This window comes from Diuraphis noxia, unplaced genomic scaffold, assembly GCF_037042655.1.
Source record: "Diuraphis noxia isolate RWA-SAM2 unplaced genomic scaffold, SU_Dnox_SAM2 contig0005, whole genome shotgun sequence".
Lineage (NCBI taxonomy): Eukaryota > Metazoa > Arthropoda > Insecta > Hemiptera > Aphididae > Diuraphis > Diuraphis noxia.
Window position 1 is genome coordinate 18,825,930 of NW_028301715.1, and position 25,417 is coordinate 18,851,346.

At 27.6% G+C, this 25,417-nt stretch overlaps 1 protein-coding gene across 7 annotated transcripts in view; it reads right to left on the minus strand.

Annotated features, from left to right (window-relative positions):
* dnc (phosphodiesterase dunce) overlaps nt 1–25,417 on the minus strand; it is a 625,052-nt gene that overhangs the window by 52,128 nt on the left and 547,507 nt on the right. The gene's annotated exons all lie outside the window — the stretch shown is intronic.

The following is a 25,417-nucleotide window of genomic DNA, read 5'->3' on the forward strand; positions in this document are numbered from 1 at the left end:
ATATTTAATAAATAATATGCATTATGTGTTAAAAAATTTATATACCATAATTTAGTAGGTATTGTAAGGCCCCCGAAATATGTTGGGCCCGGGGCCCCGTAAAACCTTAAGACGGCCCTGTGTATAGTAACTATCTTCTACTAGTCACGATCACAAATATTATTAGTTTTAATCCAACGATAATAAATTGTCATTATATAATATAGATTGAACAAAAAATATGAGGTTATAATAGTGGTCGTGAAATATTGAAAAGAAAGAACATGGTGTTAATATTTTATAGTAATTATAAAACACCTACTATGAATATAATAAATATATTTTTCATTATAAATTTTAGAATATTTTACAGTACTCTCTACTCAGAATAATGTATACAATATTAAAATAATTCCGCGTTTTTATGATTGAGTAAAAAAATAAAGAATACATTTAACGTGAGATCGAGGGGATTACTTCCCACGACAAAAGTTTTGTTGTTGAACTCTACGCCACTTGTCCTGTTCAATTTTACAGTTTGATAATAATACAATATTTTCAAGCATTCAAGATTTAAGTATAATATTATAAAAAACAGCAAAATAATAAAATATTCTATTTTTTTTTTCAAACAAAAATGAAGTGAATATTCGTGGTATTATTATAATTAATTATACAAAACATAATATAGGATTTGTAACTTATTTTATCTTCCAAGAGAAAGAAAATTGTAATTTGAGATATAGAAAATATAAATCTCATGAATTAATATGATAATATTTATTATTTGAGACATTGTCAATGCAAATTCTCCCCTTCGTAATATTACAAATGACTTATATTTTTTTAATGATAATTTAAATATACATTAACTTCAAAAATTCTAAAAATGTGATGCATAAGATATGAATGAGGTATAGGTACAATGAAAAATGTTATTTTATAAGTATAGTAAAATAATATTTAAATAGGTCAGTTTTGGCAGTCAAGCATCTCCAAGGCAATATCGTTTTATGATTTACCTACCTACTCATTTCTAAATATTAGGTACTTCGATCTATTTAAGTTTAGATTTTAGGTGTTGATAGTCGATAAGTATTCATATTGTATAAATTGTTTGTGAAACATTTTGCTGCAGATTATAAATCATAACTATAAGGACCATCAAAAAAATGAAAATAATCCTTCATTAATTTTTTAATAAACGCTTAAAATTAAAATGCTTGTATGTTTCCAATGTAATTAAAATCACAAAATTTGCAAATTATAATGTAATTGCAAAATTGTACCTAAACTCACAAAGCTTTTTATGAATGATTGATTTAGAGCTAATTTGTAATATGCCTAATATAGCCTTGGATCTAACCTGTATCATGAGCCAGTGGTATGTCATCAACGTAGTTGACGTTGACTCTAATGATATCTTCGTATGTGTATCAGGTCTATCGCAGATATGCAATAAATTATGTTTGTGTAATAATAATAAAAATATATATGTAAAATTGTATTATATGTGGATGCAAATATATGCAATTATTTGTTTATTCTCCAATACCTAATAATACAATCTGATAATCATAATGATAATGTCGTCAGACAAAACGCCTTTAATTTGTTTATGTAACTTTGAACTTCCACAGATTCCGATGGATGCGATAACTACGATATAATTGACGGTGAATAAACGATACGGGACCGGTTGGTAGTATTGTACTAAACATTTCCCACCTGTTCCCGGTTTTTTGAATGGGAAAAAGAAAAAAGAAAAAAATATTCCGATGGATGCATACCACATAAATTAAATTATAAAATAGTATTTTATGTTATATAAGTATTTAAACAAGTGCTATTACCTTCAGACTTCTAGTACCTACACAGTAGTTGGTTATTGTCATTCATATGATATTAGCTCAGTATAATCGATTGACTTCATAATAGTCACATCACAATAAGTTGTAATTCTCCTTTGAGAAGAAAACGAATAAATAAATAAAATAAAATCTTTACAAACGTCTTGTATACTATGCATTATCTGGGGAGATTTTCAATTCGGAAACTTTTTAAATTATCTCAAAACGTTATATTATTATAGCTTAGCAGCTTTGAGTTAGTAATGACTGTAAAGACATTTTTATTTCAATGACTTTTTAATTTTTAATTTCAATATTTTTATTGAACAATCGATTTAAAAAATATGTTTGAACCAAATGATTTTGAAATATTTTTTAAATATTCCTGATTTGCACGGTAATAAATAACTACACATATGTAAAACAACCATTTTATACGAAATATAGCATAATATTATGTTGATAATTTCGTTTATCAAACGATAAAAATAATGACTTATCAGGAGTTTCAGCATTCAAAATCATAACTTCAACAATATTTTATAAATTTTCCCTCGAGTTTAAAAATGAATAAGTCGTAACGGGTTTATATGTTCTGTATTAAAGTTATATTTATCAATAAACAACGTTGAAAAATCCTTAAGGTACCTAAATTATGGAATAAAAAAAAAATGTAATTGTGAATATAATTTAAGATATCATTTAAAAATCGAAAATCAAAATAAAATTTGAAAACAATAAAATTGTACAACGAACGTATGCACTAATAAACATTAAATATTCATAAAAGTTGTACCTATTTATTGTATATGTTATATTTATTAATAATATTATATTTATTATCATACCTACAAATATTGTGTAAATGATTACACTTGCTTATTTATCTTACTATACACATAGATTATAAATTATTTACTAGTGGTATGATTGCATAAGAGTTAATTCTTGACTGGTGATTTTTTATGTGTTATTATTAAAACTTAATCTCTCGTAATAGTCATAAATTATAAGTACCTAATTAATGGAACATAAATGCTATTAAACAATATTTATAAAAAAAATCTTATTTTAATATTATTTTGGATCTTCAAAAATATTATATGTATTATACTATTATTTATCGTTTTACAATAATGTAACAGACAATTTAAGGTAACCTTATTATTTTCAATACAATTTATGCCTGTTAAATAAATAAAAATGGTAACGAATATAGAGAATTGTATGAATGTTATGTTAATTTTCAAAGTATATAATAAAATAACCGTAACTTAAAAAAATAAAAAAATAACCTTGTAATAAGATGCACAATATTAATAAACTACGATTATTTTATTAAGCTTTAAGCACTGTGCACATATGACAGAATTTTGAATTTTAGGTCGACATTTCAATATAATTATGTATTCTACTGTCAAAATTTAATCGCGGCCGAGTCTTATTAGTTTCGAATTAGACGATGGACTAAATTAAAAAATATAAGGATACACACTATACATATTATGCTTATAATATGTATGAATATAATTTATCTTATTTTAAATTAAAGATTATGATATCCGGTGAAGATTATAAATACAAGTTGTTTTTTTTTTTTTTTTTTTTTTTTTTTTTTTTTATTAATTGTTTATGGTATCAACTACATGGTTATTAACCGGCGTTACATATTAAATTTACATTAATTACTTATATATAAAAGTTGTTATAGTCTAGAGAATTTGAGAATTTGATCATTTTTAGTTTATGTTCGGTAATAATTTGGTGAAATGAAAAAAAAAAACTGTACGCACTAAAACATTAATTATTTAATATGTACAATAATGAAAATATATAGTTTTTCAGATATTAATTAAGATAATTCAATGTTTAATTATTTTCATCGACAACAAGCATGTAACATCACAACGATAACAATAGAAAATATACTTAGCATGATATATTTTACTATAAACATATTGTGATCAATAAATAATGAATAATAAACTAATTCCAAAATGTGTAAGCATAACGATGAGATAAAGCTGAAAATGACACCAAACTGATGACTATTTTAATCATTTCACTGTTCACAAAATCAATGTGTACAAGTTAAACATAATATTATAAAATTATAAATTGTTATGGTATAAATACACAATATTATAATATTACATATATTATGTAGTTATAGTGGAGTACATGTGTCTTAACTGTGAATAATTTATATTGAATTTCATTGACGTTTAATTAAAAGTAAACAGTCAGTATCAGTATCAGTATAATTATTATATTAGGTATATGCCCACAATCATTTCGTTTCGAAAACCGACGAGAATATTGTTTGACAGTTTAACACTGCTTTTTCTGTTTAAAAAAAATGAAGAGAGTAAATAAAATAATTAAAATACAAAACAAATGAATTACATGCTATACAAATAGTTTTAAAATAATAATATAATATAGATAACATTATTATATACTATTGTTTGATTATCCGTGATTTTGATATTCGTATTTTGTGAAAAGATTAATAATATATAATTATTTATCGTTATCTATGTCGTATACGGACAGCGACGAAAAACTATTAGACTACGTAGTATTAACATTGATTAAATATACATATATTTAATGTATATTTAATCAATGGTATTAACTTACTGCTATGAATAAAGTACATTATATTTTCATAAATTGTGTTCTCTTTCTCGTCATCACAATATTTCACACCATCATAATATATAATAAATCTATCCAAATCTTTTCTCACCCCTGGAGTACACTCTACACGTCCTACTGTAGTGCTGCTATGCATATGAAAAATGATTTATACTTATCACTACAGTCCATTAGAGAGTTACAACAATAACACTTAATTTGGTGAACTTTTATAGTAATGAAAAAATAACGAAAAAAATGCCAACTTTGCACAACAGAGAGAACATTTTTCTATGGAAATTATAAGTTTAAAATGCCTACTATGAATACACAATGCACATTATTACTTGTTATTTTTATTCTTGGTAGAGCTTCATCAATTTAGATTATTAAATTATTACAAAAATGTGAAATATTAATGCAATATATAATATAAATAAATATAGTAAATGTATAGAATGAGATATAGGATAAGCTAGGGATAAATTGAGGTTTAAAATAAGTGTATTGCCTCTGTCTACAACTAGGTTCCATTATTTTTATATTATTTTTATATAATATTAAATACATATTACCTTAAAACATATTTTATGCGTATACATAAAACGTACTGTTTTATATTTACGTTTTAATAAGTACGTATTATTATTATACGTCCAATTGATTATCAATGTACAAAATAATATATGAATTTATAATAAGACATGCGGTTTTATTATATTACAAGTACGAGTTGGAAACTGAATTCTGAGAGCACCCGTGCCCAAAAAATCCATTACTGCAAAGACGTCAAACCGTCATACTGCTTGTACTTCTATATCTATATCTATTCAACGAATATCGCAAAACTGTGTACATACCGACCACTTCCTACTGTTTATATTATTTGTTTTCATCATCGGTCTGAGACTCGTACGATATAACAGTACAGTTTTGTGGCCCATAACGAAAAAGTAAAGGAAAACAAAATATTATTATATAATGGTGGGGGGGGGGAGTATATAAAGTATAAAAAATAACAAACCATTACAACATAACACGTTAAACGTAACTACGTCGTGGCCATTTATACAAAACATCATATCAAATAAATATTTTAAATAATATCATTGTAGGTACGCACGCGATCCGTTAAAAATCAATTTACCTACGTAGATATCGAATACACGGTTAGGTATATACGTGTGATTCCTTTTAAAGGTAATACAAAATAATGTTGTCCAGCAATATTGGATCGGAGTGGGTGTTTTTAAATAGTTAAGCTCAATTTAAGTACACATTATTTTTTACAATTTTTAAATTTTTAACTCTTTTTTTATGCGAGCGCAACACAACTTGCATTTTTTTAAATAGCAACACCTACATTAAATTTTTTCCTTTTGACCATTAGCTCTAAAATCAAAGCTAAAACGCTTAATGATAACGAGTTAAAGTTTCGATTAAAATTATTGGCTCCTTCAATAATCATTCTAGAATTTTAATAATTACCATGCAAGTTCAAGTTTATTGTTTTGTATTTCTAGGATTGCATACATTATTAAATCATTTAAACCTAACTATTTAAAAACAACCCACCCCCAATCCAATATCAATGGAAAAAATTATTTAGTGTTACCTTTAAAAGGAATCTCACTGTAAATATTGTACTTTTTCGATGTATATGTAGACATTTACGCATTTATTCAAATTTTGGTGTTTACATTTTGAAGAACTCAATCTGAATGACAAGGAATTTTGTAATACTTTTTTTTCATAAACTACCCAAGTATAACTCAAAAATTGTCATTTGGAAAATAGATGTTTGCATTGGCACATGACATTTCTTAATTAAATTCCAATAAAAATAAGCAATATGGCCTTATTTAGTATAAATAAAAATGCCGAAAATCGTTGTTACAAAGAAAAATGAGTTAGGTGAGAAGTTGTTAGTTAAAAAATACCTCATATAATATGACATAATGTAAAATGTACATAATTTAAGAAGTACAACGAAAAAATTACGATTGCTGCTTCTGTACGATAGAAATTAATTCCAAGTTTGTGGTGGTCGTAAAGAAATCGATTGAGAAAAACATTCAACTGCGTGGACGTGCAGAGTTAAATTTTTAACGGTATTGAAACTTTAATGACATTTTATACGATAAAACGAAACGGAAAATTTTTGACTCAAACTGGAAAAAAAGTAAAATCCCGTGGTCTTTTACCTCCATACCATTTGAGCTCTAGTAAAATGTTACAATGTTTCATCGCTATGATACACTTGCATTGTATAATAGTATTATTATATAATATTTATCAACCTATAGCTATGATATGAAATAATATATTACATATTATGCGTGTACAATATATTATAATGATCATCATCGTTCTCAATATATCATAATTCAATTTATAGTCTGACATTTCAGTATATCCTTAACCATCTCAGTCTTTTTTAACAACTCGCCCCCAAAATCTACTGTCACTTACAAAAAATTCGAAGCTGCATAAATAATTTTCGTAATATTATAATGTTTATTAACATGGCGTCTATTCATAAAAGGCGCTGTTAGTACGATGATTGAACGGCATTCAAGTTAAATATTATATAATATAATATGAATATTGTATAATGTATTATTTTATTATATTCTTCCGTAAAACGGTAGGTATTGTTTACACACAGGGTTTCACGATTTTAATTATATACTTATATAATTCATATTATGTATGTATAATATATATATATATAAATTAATTTCCATGAATTTAACCAACAGCTTAGCATTAGGTCAGAATACTCGCATAATACAACAATAATAATATACCTGCTGTAGCACCAATATGTTCCACTTAAATACAATAATATTACAATATTAAACCAGTAAATACAACACGAAACGACCGTTAAATTTAAAAGGAACCATAAAAATGAATTGCCGAGTTAGTTTTTATTATTGGTTAATATTTGTCGTTATCCGGGAAACCATAACGTTTCATACTTTTCGAAAATTATATCATGCTTTTTTTATTACGAACTGAACGCTTTAATAATCTACGTATATTTTATTATTTTAAGCTCTGATGTGGAGCGAAGGAATCATTGGTTTTATTATACAACGCGAATTTCCCCCTTCATTTTAGCTGCAAAACACTTTTTCACTAGCACAAACATCACTAGGAGTTTTACGCAACTCAGTAGATTGGATATTGATTACATGCAACGATACCTTTAAGATTCCTAGACATGCAATTCTGCTGCAGTAGCTCGAAAGATAAAATTGCAAGGAATTGAAAGAAAAAAAAACAATTTTAGGAAATTGTTTTTTTTTGTTCATATTAGCGTCCAAATAGTATGATCAATAGCCTAATAAAATCATATAGTTATACAATAGAACAGAATTTCAAATAAACATATAATGCACAAATATGGTAAAGAATAAAGATAACTAATAACTTTACTACAGAGTGTCGAGTGATTGGACGGCTATATAAACGGGAACCAGAAAACCTTTCTAATATAATAATATGATATTATGTCCTACACATAGCATCATGTTTAACTTTAGCCCGAAAAAGTATCTATTACGATGGGATTCTAAAATATTATAATAATCAAACTTATGTACGAGTATACCTAGGTACCAATATAAATGTATCATATATAAATATAAGCATGATTTAGAATATAATTTTATGCAAATCTTAAATAAATATAAGTACGATAATATTATTAGTTAATTTAGACATATATTAATTTAAACTAAATGTGTTTATAATATGTATTTGAGAAACGAAATTGAATGGATACTTTTAGTTTCATAACTCCACGAATGAGTTATTATTAATGGATATTATTGTTTATTATTACCGTTAATTAAATTATACTGTTATCGACATTATACGCTTATAAAATATAATATTAATAACATATCATACGACAAGCTATAATTATACCTACATGGCTACATCCCACAGTGCTGTAATAACGGTGGATATTGATGGTTTTAGAGTTAAGACAAGCATCGCATAGACGGCCATTCCATTTATCATCTCGTGTCAAACGCTATATTATCCAGAGTAAAAGACCAAAAGACGTTTAATAATTATTTGTGGGCGAAAAATACGAGTAGCACACTTCAGACTGCACCCATGTATGTTATAATATAAATAATGTGCAGTATAATATCAAATATGTATGAAGTTTAATTGAGAGTGAAAAAAAGCGATCGGGAACACGCGAAATGCGTCTATTCCAGACAAAATACAACAACGTACAAAAATATCATAAGATAGTCATCGTATCGAATAATAGTCGGTGACACCGATAATATACGCGAATGTATAATATATTTATTTAAATCAGCAATCATCACAAATTATATATTATCATATATACATTTACTCGATTACTCGTACCTATATAAGAGTGTCGGACTGATTTGCTATTGACCCGAATTCGCATTATTCCAAGGTCACGACTTTACAACGGCCACTAGGATGATGATCGTCATCATTCAAACTGCATCGACAGCGATAAAAACAATTATATATAATTAAACAACGCGTATGTGTAGCAGCATCTGCTAGTAACCCAATAAAGGTAATGCACAACTTTAATCATCATCCGTCGATTGAGACCACTAGCTGATATCCTATCACGTACAATAGTATATGTATAGTGTATTTTGCTACCGGAAGTATGATTAACTTAAATATTATTTTTGTTGTTGTTGTGACTGCAGATAGGCAGTAAATACACATAGATAAAGCTAATTGAGCGTTTATCTTTTGCGTTTCCATATACGATTTTAAGCTATGCCCGTGACGTCATGTAAAAGTATATTGTAATACAAGAATACAACACAAGCTATACACTATATATTATACTATCATTCACCGATTAATGATTACTGTTCATTTGAAATAAAATAAACCGGACTAATACTACAGACTGAGAACTGACGAATTCAGAGTAGTCATGTTAATAGATAAGGCATGTCATAATTTTTAGGTGAAATGTCAACATAATACGTAACGCTATTTCAGGCGATATACCTACTATATAAGATATAACAACACTATAATGTACTATACCTACGTATATAGTATATAATATTATTTATTGATCGCGTTGTTATTTTAAGAGTTTGCGATACGCCTACAGTTATTTACTACCTATACAATATATTTTAACATGAATAATATTATACTATACCTACACATTGCCGTTGCAAAACTCGCGTTCATTGAGTGTAATAATTACAGTTATCAAATTTGGTTGTATACACCTTTTATAATTATTATCGTCAAACAAATTTTAAGTGAACATATTTTAATTATTATATTGTTTGTCATAACTCTGGCATTCGCAAGATATTTGTATTCCTTACATTTTTATTAAAAAATCTACCAACCTACAAGACTTTAAGAAGATAAACTTGAATAAATCGGTACGTGCTTATTTTGGTGACTATAGCTCGAAGGCCAAACTTCTAAAATATTATCCTCGCTCATTTTTGTAATAGGTATTTTTTGTCTAAAGCCTAATGAAATGGATCTTTCTCGGAAATATGAAAATGAGGGTTACGTAGATACATTAATGTGATAAATGCATATAAAATATACCAAGACAATAAATAATGGCGTAACATCATCTAATACCGCAGTATATTAATATTATTTTTTACATATAATATCGAGTACGTTATTATTAATAATTAAAAAATGTTTTAATTAACAAAGAACAGTAATTCGCTCAAAAAAATATATAATATAGGCTACTATACCTATATGTAGTTAACATAAAATACCGATAAATCATTAAAAGCTTTAAGCTTATTCACAAATTAAATATATTATTTATTGTTCTTACGTTTGGAAATTTATTTATTTATTTATAGTAAGGGTATAACGGTTTTTTAGAATTTCAAACAACAAATTAAATATAATTTTTACAATATTATGTTGAAGTGTCGTTCTTTTCTATAAGCTTGTATGTTTTAATGAAGAATAAAATATAACGTAATATACTTTTACTAGATGTTATTTTTAATTGTCATTTAAAAAAAATGCTTTTAGGCATTATGCTAATAAAATATGCAAATTACACATTGCAATTGTATATAACACTGGGAGGTTCATATTGCTAGTGACATCCATAATAATAATTTATCAACGAAAAACAACAGTACATTATATACTATTATACTTTGGACGAGGTTATGTCATACTATACAACTGTTCCATTAAGGAATAGTTATTAACACATTCACTTCTCAAATGTATAACATTACTTTCACGTTACATTTCTACGAAATAATTGAGATAGATATAACAATAATATGCCTACTGGGGCGCGAGTACAATTATACCAGAAATTATTACACGGAAATCGAATAAAGAATATTAATTTTTTGTTTGGCACTGAAAACTAAATGTTAATCACGAATCATCATTTTCCCTGAAAGTATATTTTTAATCATTGAATGCAGCAATACGGTACTTACTAGCTGTTTGTCCGAAAAAAGTAATGATGAATTCTCGTTTTCTATAATAATATATAAAAGCTATTACTTGAGATTGAAAATTCTGAAAATTTCCATTACATTACATTTTTTTTTAATACACGTTTAGTTAGGTTTGTTCATTTAATAATAGGTATTTCTGATATCTAGTTCAAAAATTAATTGCTTATTTTATGCATCATTGAACACAAATCAAATCGGATCGGTGATTCAGATTAAAAAAATATATTTATAAATATAAACGTAAAAGGATTTCATATTGTAGTAAATATAAACTTTTGTAGTGTTACTTTAGTTAGGTATCTTATTGAATCATTACAAAGTTAATAATGTTTTTCGAGTATTTGCATAGTTAAGTTCATTAAATATAAAGGAAAGCAATTAATTACGTACATTATAGTGAAACATAATAAGTAATTTGATTTTATGATTTGAAATACAACGATCAATAAGTAATAGACATTAGATGACAGCCATAATATAACGGTAAATTTAATAATTTAAAGAAATACGTTTTTAACATGTAGACCATAAGACTAGCTTTAATAAGATACGCATTTCGTTAAGCTGTTTTTACAATGAAAGCCATAGTGGTAAGTTATTAAAAAATAAAATATATGTATGTCTTTACTTTGAAGTAATTCGAGTATATCATTCTTCAAAGTTTTCGTGACAAAAAATAATGCAATTATCAGATTTCAGATTTGGACTTAAAGATAACTAACAATACTTTAATTCGGTTTAAACATCAGTATTAACAAAATTAACTTCAGTGATCTTAAATTCCCTTATTTATTATAATATAGGAGATATTATCTAATACAATATTGATACGTCTATTCAAACTAATCGTTTTAGTAATACAGCTTTGGACTTGGAAAATTTTATAAGTCCCACAAAATATCAAAACAAAAATAAATAACCATAAATGGTCAAATATTAAATACGTGATTTTGTTTTTAAGTCGATTATATTATTAACAGTTTAATCTGCTTAAACAAACAGAAATATATAGATACACACTTCAGTGAGCCGTTAATGATCAATGAAAATTGCGATTAAATTACATATATTATTTTAGCTAATTTTTTTTCTACTTGATGATTATTAAAAACGAAATGTGCCAGCTTAGAATTGTCTTTACAAAACGTCACATTAATTAACTGTGAAATACTGCAGACAGATGTTACATTAAATGTACAGATATAATTTATTTCACTTTCATAACATAATATACGTACAGTCGCGCATATGAAAGTCATTATCGGCGAATGAACTGTAAGTAGCAAGCTAGTTATAATATTTCAACGATATTATTATCAAATAACAAACAACTTAACCCGGGAAAAAAACTATTTTGTTAAAAAAAAAAACAATTTATAAAACTTTAACACAATTAACCTTTAGTCAAATAAACCGACCGGATAGTATATAAATTATCGCTAAAACAAGTAACCTAACAACAACTTTTTACTTATCAAATATACACACACACTCATATATATTAATGTTTAAATTAGCTGGAATGTTGCAATTTTTACAAAAAAACCAAATACAAAACGGAAATTTTTCTATGTGAGTACTGAGAAGTGGATGTAGGTACATATTATTATTATTATACTGTGAAATTGTTGGTTGGACGTTTTGTTTTTAAAGTACCTATTCTACAGTCACATTTGCTTACAACTACCTAAATAAAATTAAAAATGATAATAATATGTATGTACTATATAATATACTGTATAGTAACGGTACCTATATGATATTATATTATAGATAAGAAAAAAAATGGAAATGGAAATAAATATATAAACATATTTTATGTTTTTCGTCTGAACTTAGATTATTTTTAAAATTATATACGCACTGCAGTGTTTAAGAAAAAAGTCAATAACTGAATCATAATATATTGTAAAATATGGACAGTAAACATTATAGTCAAATGGCAGTAGGATTAATTTATACTGTTAAAACTGTTGTTATTGTTTTTTATGACTCATAACTCTGCAATACAATACCACAGAATTATTGTGCTCAAGAATATTATGTGTATTATAATACTTCTTATGTAAATAATATAATATGTAATTTGCGAAGAAAAAATATATAAAATTGATTTAAAATAATAACACAGTTACCTATAATATTTATGTTATTAATAATTACCAATGTAAATAATTTTAGTATTTAAATTATACCAGTAAGATAATATTATATTATGTCATTATCGAACTATAATAAAGTTAAACATAACTATATGATTAAGTGTATTTATTTAGTAGGTACTAGGTATAAACTGTAGCATACCACATACTTTATGGAAATATATAATATACTGATTGATAATTATTGAACAAAATGTATTATTCATGTATCGTTATGATTTTAATTTATCTTTATATTTTCACTTTGTCGACATGCCCATTCCCATTAGTAATATAAAACTTCAAATTATTTAAATTACATATTTATTGTTGATGTATTGATTTGTGAAAGAGTAAAATTAAAATTAAACGAACCAATTAATATTACGAACAAGATACTGATCGTGTTTTATAAAGTTCGGTATAATATGATGGTTAAAGGTTATGTGTCAGAGATTAGTAATACGGATACGGGGTGATAATTTTGAAAAGTATGTAAGATTATTTTTTTTTTGTGGAAGATTTAATAGTAGATTTATAACTTCAAACAGGTTAATCTCAAAAACAGACTAATCGTAGTGTGTCATTTATAAATACTTAAATATGTCGTCGAGTATCTACTAAAGTATAAATATAATATAATATGTAGGTACATATTATATGCATATTGATATTACTACTCTTATTTATTGGGTTACATTTTATTATTATTATTGATCATCCTTATCATATTTTAGCCGAGGGAACATCAAAAAGTAGTGATCAAGTTGACAAAAAAAAATACTTCATCACTAAACTTTAAGAGGTAGTTCTAAAAATACATTAGTGTAATGATCGTAGTGAGTAATATAAGTATATAAATAACGATTGGACATTGCATAATATAGTGGTTGTGTATCAAAACATGTTTATCTTTCAGATAAGTATTTAATAAACGATTTATAGTTTAAAATAATCCCAACCACAATAAAATACCATTCTATGTATTTTCATAATTGTTAAAATATTGGTATAATTAGGGAGGGGTTCTTTATCTGCGAATACGAGATCACAATATTATTTTCAGAGAATATTTTCATGAAAACGTGTTATATTATATTGAGTAAATAATAATTATTTCAAAAAATATCATATACAATTTGATAATGATCAATTAAAATAGTTTAAAATTTAGTCTAGAGATGGACAAAGTAAATGGAAAAATATAATTCACTTTTTTTTAAAGAAGTAACAATACAATTTTAATTATAATTCGATGTATTTAAAAACAAAACATCTTAAATAATCTCTATACTATACGATAAGGATGAGAGCACCTATAGTAAAATATTTTACTATTCCAATTATGATATACTAAAATTAATGTGTAAAATATTATAACTCGGACGTTACATGGACCATATGTTTTGACTTAGTGTCTTGTGTATTACCTTCATTTTTTGGTGAAAAAAAAAAATGGAAATTTTAACAAAAACGTATAATTAAACGCTTTTGTGCAGTCATCATGAAGGTGAAATGTATTTAGTAGTTACCCTAATGATTGGCGAAGTACACAATAGGACAAATATTATGCTCATATTGATTATAAAGTTTATCACGTACTCATATATAGGTTATCGTAGTAATAACCAACACCTGTGTAAACGATACGATGTATAGTATATGATAACAAATAATAATAGAGATCCATCTATGTTGTAAAAATAAATAGCACTGGCATGGCATGCGGAATGAGGTACAGCCATTTTATTATTTTGCAATTTTCACGAGTTTGTATGGGTGTGAGATTTCCACAATTTTCACGCACCTCCCATGGTCTGAAAGCGTTTCACAAAATAATTAAATGATGTAATCGTACTATGTAAAGTGACGTCGTTCAATAAAAATACGGTGTTTGAGGATTGAAAATATAATAAAATATAATATACAGTCATTAACAAGTATCCTAAAAATATTCTTGTGTACGATCTATTTTATTACCATTATACGCATAAGTATAATAATACCATAGAGTTGAAAAAAAAAACGATTTATCTATCAGGCACGGCGTGTTATGCACACACTATATCTCGTCTCACTTATTTGTTAAACTTGGCGCAGCGTATTATATTTTATTTATTAACGACTGTCATGCATTCAAACAATTTTGATTCCTCCTCTATGTATATTATAGGTTATTGAATTTTGAAAAAAAAACAAACTAACATTAATATAGTTGCGTAAGAGCTAGTAATTTCCTCAAGTACTTCAACAAATTATTTTATCTCAATAATATCAGTAAAATATGACATGTCCAAGTTCCTGTATATAAACGATCTTTAAGGAATTTCTAATATAATTTATTGACCGAAAATAGTAAAAATAAATATCGTACAGTGTACACAATTTATTTATATTATACATTTAAGCCGTAATGATATATTATGTGATTAATTAGGACAAAAATACAAACACGTACAATATAATGTAAATACTAATGAGCTAGTAATCCCATATTAGTTGTATTGTTAATTTATATATTATTACTAGCCGTGCGATCAGACATTTTTCGGAAAAAATTATCAGATATAAAATAGGAACGTCTCTTTATTCACAGTGTACCTCAGCTCTTGGGTAATTTGGCGTTCGTGTATACCGTTCAACTGAGATTGTAAATTTTCGAACGTAGATAAGGTATATTTTGAACATGTTCGATATCATTGAGAATAATTCGCGCAAATTTGAAAGATTGAAAAACCAAATCCAGTCTCAAACCCAGTTCAATAGTTTCCAAATATATAATATATAAGTCACCCAAAATTACATTGATGGATAAATTGTTATCGCAAATTTGGTTGCGTTTCAAAATATTACACTTCAGGAGATTCCAAAGTGTTGTAAAATTCAAAATAGTTATTTATAAAAATGTATTAAAATAATATTTTAATTAATTATAAGCCACGCATAGTTTAAATTTGTGATTTACTATATGATATCAGCGTACTTAGTTATTTAAATTTTAATTATTTTTCGTTGGAAATGTTTCTTACTTTTTTAAATTTGTATGATATAATGTTGCCATCAGAAATTACTTTTCAATATTTTTTAATAAAAATATAACCATTATACGTCATACTCGAGTTATATGCCAGACTTCGAGGACGTGTTTTTGATATGCATAGTTGACAATCGTGTATGAAAGATTGAAATAAGAAACCGGATAACAAAACTTGGTATCGTGTCCTCGAGTTCCGAGATGATGTAGTATTTGTTACGAGATATTTTTCATAAATAATTATTATAATGACGCATAATACACCCTCACACATATTATAGGAAAGCAGAAGTCCATTATTCATAATTTAAGTAAAATTACTTCAACAACAAGAAGTTGGCGTATTATATATTTATATTATGTATGCACGTAAGTTTCTGACGACTGGGCCTGTGGGGAGGTTGAGTTAATAAATATTGATAATAATTATAATAATAATAATACAGCGAATGGCAATCAATAGCCAATGAATACAACGTTTGAAACCATAAATTCTACAACAATTTATTATTGTATTGTTTCCACCCACGCGGCTACGAGATATAGATACTTAATATTATAATATGGCGCTACACGACGATTTAATATAGGTATATAATATTATAACGTACACAATGTATTACACGAATATATCTCATACGCATATTATTTTTAATACAATAGTATGTTAAACCGGATGTAAAAAACAACAGACCATTAAAAATACATATAGGTACCTAATATTTTATTACACTGTATCGAAATCGCATCGTGATTTAAACTTTATTATTGGAACGTTCCTATTTGATTAATAATATAATCGTATACTACTAAACGTATATATTACTGTTCAAAACGTCTGTAATTATCACAGTATTATATTGTTTGTATTTTAATATAAAGAATATAAATAATACATAATGCATGTTTTATGATGTACATAATTCATCCGTAACATTATATTATGACGTATGAATTAATTGGATGATAATGTTTCTGTCATGAAACAAACAATCTATTTAATACACTTGTCACATCAATAACAGTCATGAAAGTTCTATTACGCGAAACCAAAAACAATATAATCGTGGAAAATATTAAAAGAGCCGAATTCAATAAACAGGTATCAGTATTTGCGCTCGTTTTCGACTATAAAAGTGTATCTAAAATTCGACAACATTGGTCATGAAACGCAATAATATTCAAACATATCATTAAAATACGAAACGCGAATGCAAATATGTATGTAATAAAGGCGGAGCCAGCCTTAAGTTCAGGAGGTGCAAATCTTTTTGTCCCTCCACCTCCAAAAAAGAAATTAAAAAAAAATTAATGCTATATTTTATTATATTCATAATATTACACCACAATAATAATTATATACAATGCCAATCACAATATCATACGACGTTTGAACTTCACACTAAAATTGTCTGTGCGTTTAGGGGGTTCAACTACATACCCTGCACACTCCCTGGCTCCGACTATGTATTTAAATAATATATACAAGCACACATACAAACACACGAATTACGATACTCGTACGTTATAATATAAAGCACGGGGATTAAAACCATTGAATAGAGTTGAGACCTGTAGTGTGAGGGCGGCAGTGGTGAGGTGGTTAACGGAAGGCTTCATAGGCACTCGCAGATTGAGCCCGGTTTCCCGGGAATACCGGCATTGTACTCCAATTATTCATTGTTCGTGTCGTTATTAGTGATGTCAAAAATAGAAACATAATAATAATTATTTGATAGGTAAAACAATATATTTTGTAGCAAGAAAGAGAGAGAGAGCAATAGAACTATATTTTGACTCATAATTCAACCGACTCGAGCCGAAAAATCAATAAATAAGCTAGGCGACGTATATTTAAATATAATTAAAATACGCACATCATAATACTATATATATATATATTACGATGTATAATAGTATATACCATGGAAATAATTTCGCACGCACAACCCCCGACGGTGAAAATTTATAATATGAAAACAATAATAATAATTATGAGTTAATAACAGAACTTTATCGATTATGAAAATATTTGCGATAAATTATCGCCACCATTATGCGCATCCATCACGAATATTATAATTTTATATTACCCGCACGTTTCGATAACCATAATATTATTATTATAACTCTTTTCGTATATTACCGTCATAATAATATAACCCAAGTGCCAACCTTTTTAGGTGTACAAGCTAAGGTCGTACTATATTATAATAATAATTATAAACCCAATGATCCTGATATAATATAATGCATATTATACTCACGTACGGTAGTCAATGTTCGTCTCGGTTATAATTGCTAATAAACACTTGGTATATGCAGTATATATGTTATTGTTATTAGAACATTCGTAAGTGTATGCACATATATAATAATATTATTTAATGTTTTAATATTTATTTATTAATTGGAACAAGAACAATCAATACATTTTTAATATAAATGGATGTGCCTTACACATGATATTGTGCGCCCGAGGACAAATGTAGTAACAGTGATTATTTAAATATAGTTTCACTGTATCAGTGTTTTGTAAAAAAATTGGATAGCACAGGATTGAGAATTTGTATTATTGCAATCACATTGTCAAAATTGCCAACATTTTCTCAATGTAACTGTAAAAATTCATCAGTTATAATGTTGAATAAACGCTAACTTAACCTCATTACATACCTACCATCTTTCTAGATAACCTGTTTTTTCCCAAACTTTCAAACTTTCGCTGGATGTAAAGAAAAATTTTCTTAAAGGTTTAACACCAAAATATAGTAATAAGATGGGAATGATAAGAATGCAAATTTAAAATAACAATTCACCTATTGCAATAATTTTATATTTCTAAATCACATTACAAATCACGTGGGAAATGGTCACATATATATTGTGTTTATAATTTATCATAAGGACACGATATGGTAAGTAACAGACAATATGGCATTAACATGGTATAGCTAGGTACCTGCCAGAGACTAAAAATTCGTCTGAGGTGCCCAGTCATCAAGTCAGACATCCCCGAGAGCTTATTTTTATTTATTTTTCCGCGGGGATTTGTAACTAAGTACCTACACATAATTTGTTTAATTTTAATAAAATAGTTGGTGCCACCAGTTAACTGGATTGCGCGCGTAGGTACATTACTATATTATGCAAATAATATAGAAGCAAAGTCCCTGTGTATAATATACTTGTCAGGGAAAAAACGAAGAACAACCCATTGAAATAATAATTATTATTGTACATAATAATATGCTTTATTCATATTTGTATACAAGGTGTACCACGAAGATTTACATATCGCGATATCTTATGAGATAATAAATATATATCATAAATCTGTGTTTTTTAGTAGACTCACATAGACCAGAGCTAAATGTATTTTATTTTTGAAAAAAATAATGAAATACCTATTTTACAGAGTTAATTTTTCTGAAAATTCTGACCTTTCAACACTTTATTTTCATTAATCTCACGATTTTTAATAATCTTTTTTAGTTTAAACTGCAACATCTGGTTTTTATCCGAACGGCGAGCCCCCCTCAACAGCTAATGGGTATATCCTCACGGGTCACTCTGTATAAAAAAATTATTTCATTTATAAAATTATATGTATATATGATAAACATGGACAAGCGTGTTTGGATCTATTATTATTAAATTTTATACATGTGATTATAAAGATCTTTTAATTACTTTGGACTTTGGTTCGCCAAACCTATACAACAATCTATTATGCACACAAATGATGAACATGATGAACTCAAAAAAATCATTGTGCAATGGCTTAATATATATTAAAGTAAATTATTCTTACAAAGAACCTGTTGATGGCATATGTGATTATTGACTGATGTGCATTGTGTATCCTACCCTTATGCACCTTAGGACGTCAGATACGCGTAATTCTTGATGAACGGTGGCGAGTCCAGCTAGGGATGATAAGATTATCATTGAGGCAATTATGAAGGCTTGGATGAGACTATAATTCCGTCACACTGCCCACTTGTGGATGGGTCTGAAGGGAACACAATTCAATCGAAAATCATTATGAATCAGACGATGAGAACAAATTAACTTTTATCCGTCACTTAAAATGAGATTCTCGGAGTGTTAAGATTTTTTTTTTAGAGTTTGCGAAAAATCATTATACCTATACCTAATACTATAGTTTTGTTCAGTTCAACGAAATTGGTTTCGTTTTCTTCATCTATATTTGACCATGGTTTTCACGTGATTGTGTAGGTATTGTGTATGTCTTGTGAACTGGATGGAGAATTATTGTTGATCGGCTTTGGCCCAAAGATTAGTGCCATTCATTCCTTGAGGATTTTTCGGTCGTTTGTCAAGATTTGACAAAATACAGTCAATCTGTAATCTGTATTATTCGCAGGTTGCTCGTAAGAATATTTGAAATTTCATACGCCTTTAACCGTTGTTTAGAAATCAACATTGTTCGATGGGTTGTTGGTATATTTTGACGAACACCATCAAATGATGTTGAGACATGCGACTGTTGTGCAGTTATTCATGTATTATATTAGGTATTAAAAATAATATTGTTCTATAATAATTACCTGTAGGTACTGAGTTCGATTATCACGACCAAAATAAATGTCCATATCAACTATTGATTGGTTTACTGAAAGGTCCCAAAAATTGATGTAACAAGTTGTCCTTTTTATTTTTCAGTACAAATAAGTCCTATCCACATAATAATGTGCATGTATACCTACGCATTTTATAAAAGTACGATTGATACAGCGCGTACCACTTGAACCCTCTCCTGCAGTGGCGTCGATAAGAGTATTATATTATATCATATAGATTGAACCGTGCACACACAGTATACACCACTCGATGAGCACGCCGTGTCATTCACAACCAGAACAAATTAAGATTTTTGTTTTGTTTTTCGGGAAATGCTTCGTTTTTTTCTCTACAGCTACATATATTATTGCACAACAATTGCGCGCACGCTCACGCGCGTGTGTGTGTGTGTGGGGGGGGATTACGTCATCATCGTCACCATTGTAGTCGGGGCTGTAGCCGTTTTTTTCCGTATTCCGTAAAGTCCTGTCTATATATATATATATATTATACATTACATTATTGTCTCTCATTCTCATCCACTATTACCAGTGCTGCTGGTAAATTGCACGTCGTTAAATGCGTTTTCAGTTAGTGGCGAGTATAGTAGTGTTGTGTAACAAATAGCGTCAAACGATTGAGAACTGAAGAAAAAAGTTAAAAGGGAGAAACGCCACTACGTGAGAAACCTACCGTCGATTTATTATTATTATATATTGTGTGGGTTTCACGGGACGGTACTTTATTTTATTTCTATAACGAGTTAAGGCGATGCATCTGCAATAGATGTCTGAAAGGTTGTATACCAATATAGTTGTAGCAACGCCACTGCAAAGCCATTTCGACGTGTTTATCAAAATTTTTAAAAGCATACGAAAAAAACACATTACTTGTTTTTAAATGCCTAAGCGAGATTATTAAGTTAAGCTAACCTAAACTTAAGTTGTTCATTTTGAGTGTTCGTAAAACATATATAATACTTACATAACATATTTATTTTTGAAAGTAGCGAACGCTAGCACAATGGTTACGTCTTACGTTACAGGGAACATTTGAGTATATGAAATTATATCAGCATACAAAAAATATATAATAATTAATAAGATAAACAATTATTAACATTAACTGTTATTTGCATAAAATAATACCAGAAGGAGATGAGGGAGTTTAGTCATATACAAATATGTTTCTAGCGCTATTCCAGAAAAATGTCCATCAAATTGAATTTATTTACACAAATGTCAAACGATCGCAAAAACGTTGAATTAATACTATTTATTATGACATTGTATCATAATAATTTATAATACGGAAACATGTAAACGTTTTAATCAAATATCGTGTGAGAAATAATATGTATATGCGCGAGAAATGAAAATAATTTATTCTCGAATTCGATCGTTTTAAATCATATTGAACTTTAGATATGATTCGAAAAAATTCAAAAAGTTGTCGAAAAAAAGGTCCTTTTGGATCCTATAATAATAATATAATAACAGTATGATAAAATCACGAGATGCATTATTTTTGCAGTCATTGTTTTTATTATGATAATTCGTTATGAATTATAATCCAAAAACAAAAATTGGCTATAGAGGCTTCCGAGAAGTTTCCATACCGTGTAGATACATTTATTATCAGTTATTTTTTTTTATCGCAGTAAACAAAATTTTAAAATTGTCACCCTTCTTTTAATGTGTTTAAATATTTTACCACAGGGAAAAGTATGAGTCAATTTTTTTTTTTGGTCTTAAGATTAATGTTGTTACATTAGTTATTCGGTAGCCTTGAATATTAAACCGTACTTAAATATTTGACGGAGGGCTACTGGGTTGTGTTTAACATATTTTCCGCATAATTAATAGTACCTACCTAAAGTTTTATGGTCTTGTGTATATAGTTAGAAAACATATTTTATATATATTATATGATTTATATTTATAGTTAAACCCTATAATACGCCTATGTATATAATATATACTATATACTATCCAATCGTATAAATATACAAAAATTGGATGCTACACCAACCATTAAAAAGTTTGGAAATTACTTGTAATATCCATAAACTTTTATTTACGATTTTACATTATATACTTGACATTATTATTCAAATTTCTATAACGATCTAAAGTATACAATAAGTATTTACGATGAATTAATTTAAAAATAAAAAAAAAGACTAAGCATACCTAATATATCCAACTATATACATATATATCTCATTACTTGGCGCATCGTTACTGCAACATGATTCGGAGACCTGAACTTTGAAATCATAAGTATTTAATAATAATTACATTTTAAACTGTATATAGTGCTATTCAAATAACGGTCGTACATCACAGGCTATAAGATAATCATAATAATTTTAAGCGTTCGAAATAGCCGAGACAATTAATATTCTTCATAATCTCAAAGTGATAATTAAATTTAATCGAATGGAACGAAGTTTGAACGGTTGTTAGCGATGATGTGAACGAGCAGATAATTTGGGATCAAAACTATGCGAATCACACACATACAATATTTAGATGCGTTTAATATATTATTTAATGGACGTGATTTATTACACGTCTTATTATATTCGTCATAACATCTTACGAAACAAATGACTGATATTCTATATAACACGAGGGTGACGTGCACGAAAAACGTTTGAGAGATTTTCGTACATAAATAATAATATTATTATGGTTTTCGCTATCGGCGTTCATCCGATTCGCGAATTATATGTATGTCGCCATAGCTAGCCCGGAGGATGTATTATAATAGTATTATAAGCCACACGATATCGGGATAAATATAATCCCTAAAAACACGACTGGTGTATAATATAATGTATATTGTATTCTACATAATTATATTACAAGTACCGGATGATCTATTTAACGCAAAACACTGTCTTTATTTTAAAAGCTATTAACGTTTTTTAAATTGTGTTTGTTTACGTCGTTTTAAGTCGTCCTAAAAACAAAATGTATCTATTATTAGACGTTAACAGTTTTTAATTGTTTAGGCTTTTAGATTCTATTTTTTATTCTTTATTCCAAAAAACAATATTTTGTAGAGTGCTACGATACATACAAATAAAATTTTTAACTAGTAGATAGTTTACGAGTTATAATATGTATTGGTTAGATAATTTTAGCAAAACGGTACTTCTTCAACAGAGGCTTACCAGTGGTAAAAATTGTGCTCACTATTCTGTGAATTTAAAACACTTATAACGACACTAATAAACTAAAATCTGAAACTTGATTTTTGTCACTCAAAATACTCCAAATAGTAAGTCAGTAAAATCAATAAAAAACGTATGTTGTCATTCAAAAAAAGTAAGACATTTAAAAAATATTTCGTTTTCTAACGTCTTAAAACTATGTACCTACTCAAATCATTTTCAAAAACTTAAGTGCTTTCTGAAATAATAAGAATGCTTCTATCGTCAAACTGATCACTCCGAATAGTGTACGATAAGACGATAACGGTAAGAGAAAAGTCGCGTTTTCGTTTCTTGAATCTTGACGTTAAACTGCGGTGTGTAAACGCGTACTTTTATCGGATAAATAAATGCGGTACACAGATTAAAAACTAGAAGCTCAAAGCTGTGTATGTTTGTAAACAACACGATAAATATATATTCTCATTTTGAACACAATACTCTCGCAGGTGAGCGGTAACATCCTCACGAGCACCAGGTTTATACCGACCTCGTATTTCGCGGATTTTGATCTTGAAATAAACGTCGTGAGGGTAGGCGAATGGGTTTGAATTTACAATATTATACGATCTATAGGGTTTCATTATCTTATTATTGTTTGTATATATAACATGCAACACACTCATATTCGTAGCATGTTTCTCAGCCAAGTTTCAAGAAGAAGGGAATAACGTTAGATTCACTGGCTAACAATGGGGAGATATTTTATCCTTTTCGATTATATAACGAGTCAGTTTTCAAAAGACAGTGATTTTTACCTGCAGCAAATTATATATCTTAGTGAAAGTGTAAAACGTGCTGTCTTTTATTTGTTTCAACTTCATTTATAAATCCTTTTTTAAATATACCTACCTACTATTTGTTGTCGAGTATATTTTAAAAATTTATTATTGCAATCGATTTTTACTTTTGTTTTTATTTACTGAAATAATAATTTTCTGGGTTGCGCTTTTAAATTTCAATAAAAATAATACTACCTATATAAAATAATTATTAGTTACAAATTTACAATATAGAAGGTGAGTGATGATAAAATACGTTTTTAACAAATAAAGTTGCCAAGTATATACATAAAAAAAATACTTATTAAAAAAAAAACTGTATAAATCATAAGAATTTGAATAATAATGTTTTGTTATTATCCGAAGAGTTTTTCAAATACGCTAGATTCTAGACAGCTCGAAATGCTCGGCAACTCGATTTCTGTTTGTTCTGTTGAAATGACCCTTGATGACTCAAATGTATTGCATTGTTCCTCGCATGAACTTCACAAGTTATCGAGAACGAATATTGTGGATACCTACTCGAAAAAAAGTATTCGAGTAGTAGGTATTTTAAATTAATTTCAAAAGTATTCTTTACGATATTGCAGTGCATACGGTCAGAGAATATAATAATTTTAAAACATCACGAGAGAATAAAAAATGAAATTATAAAATAATTACGACATAATA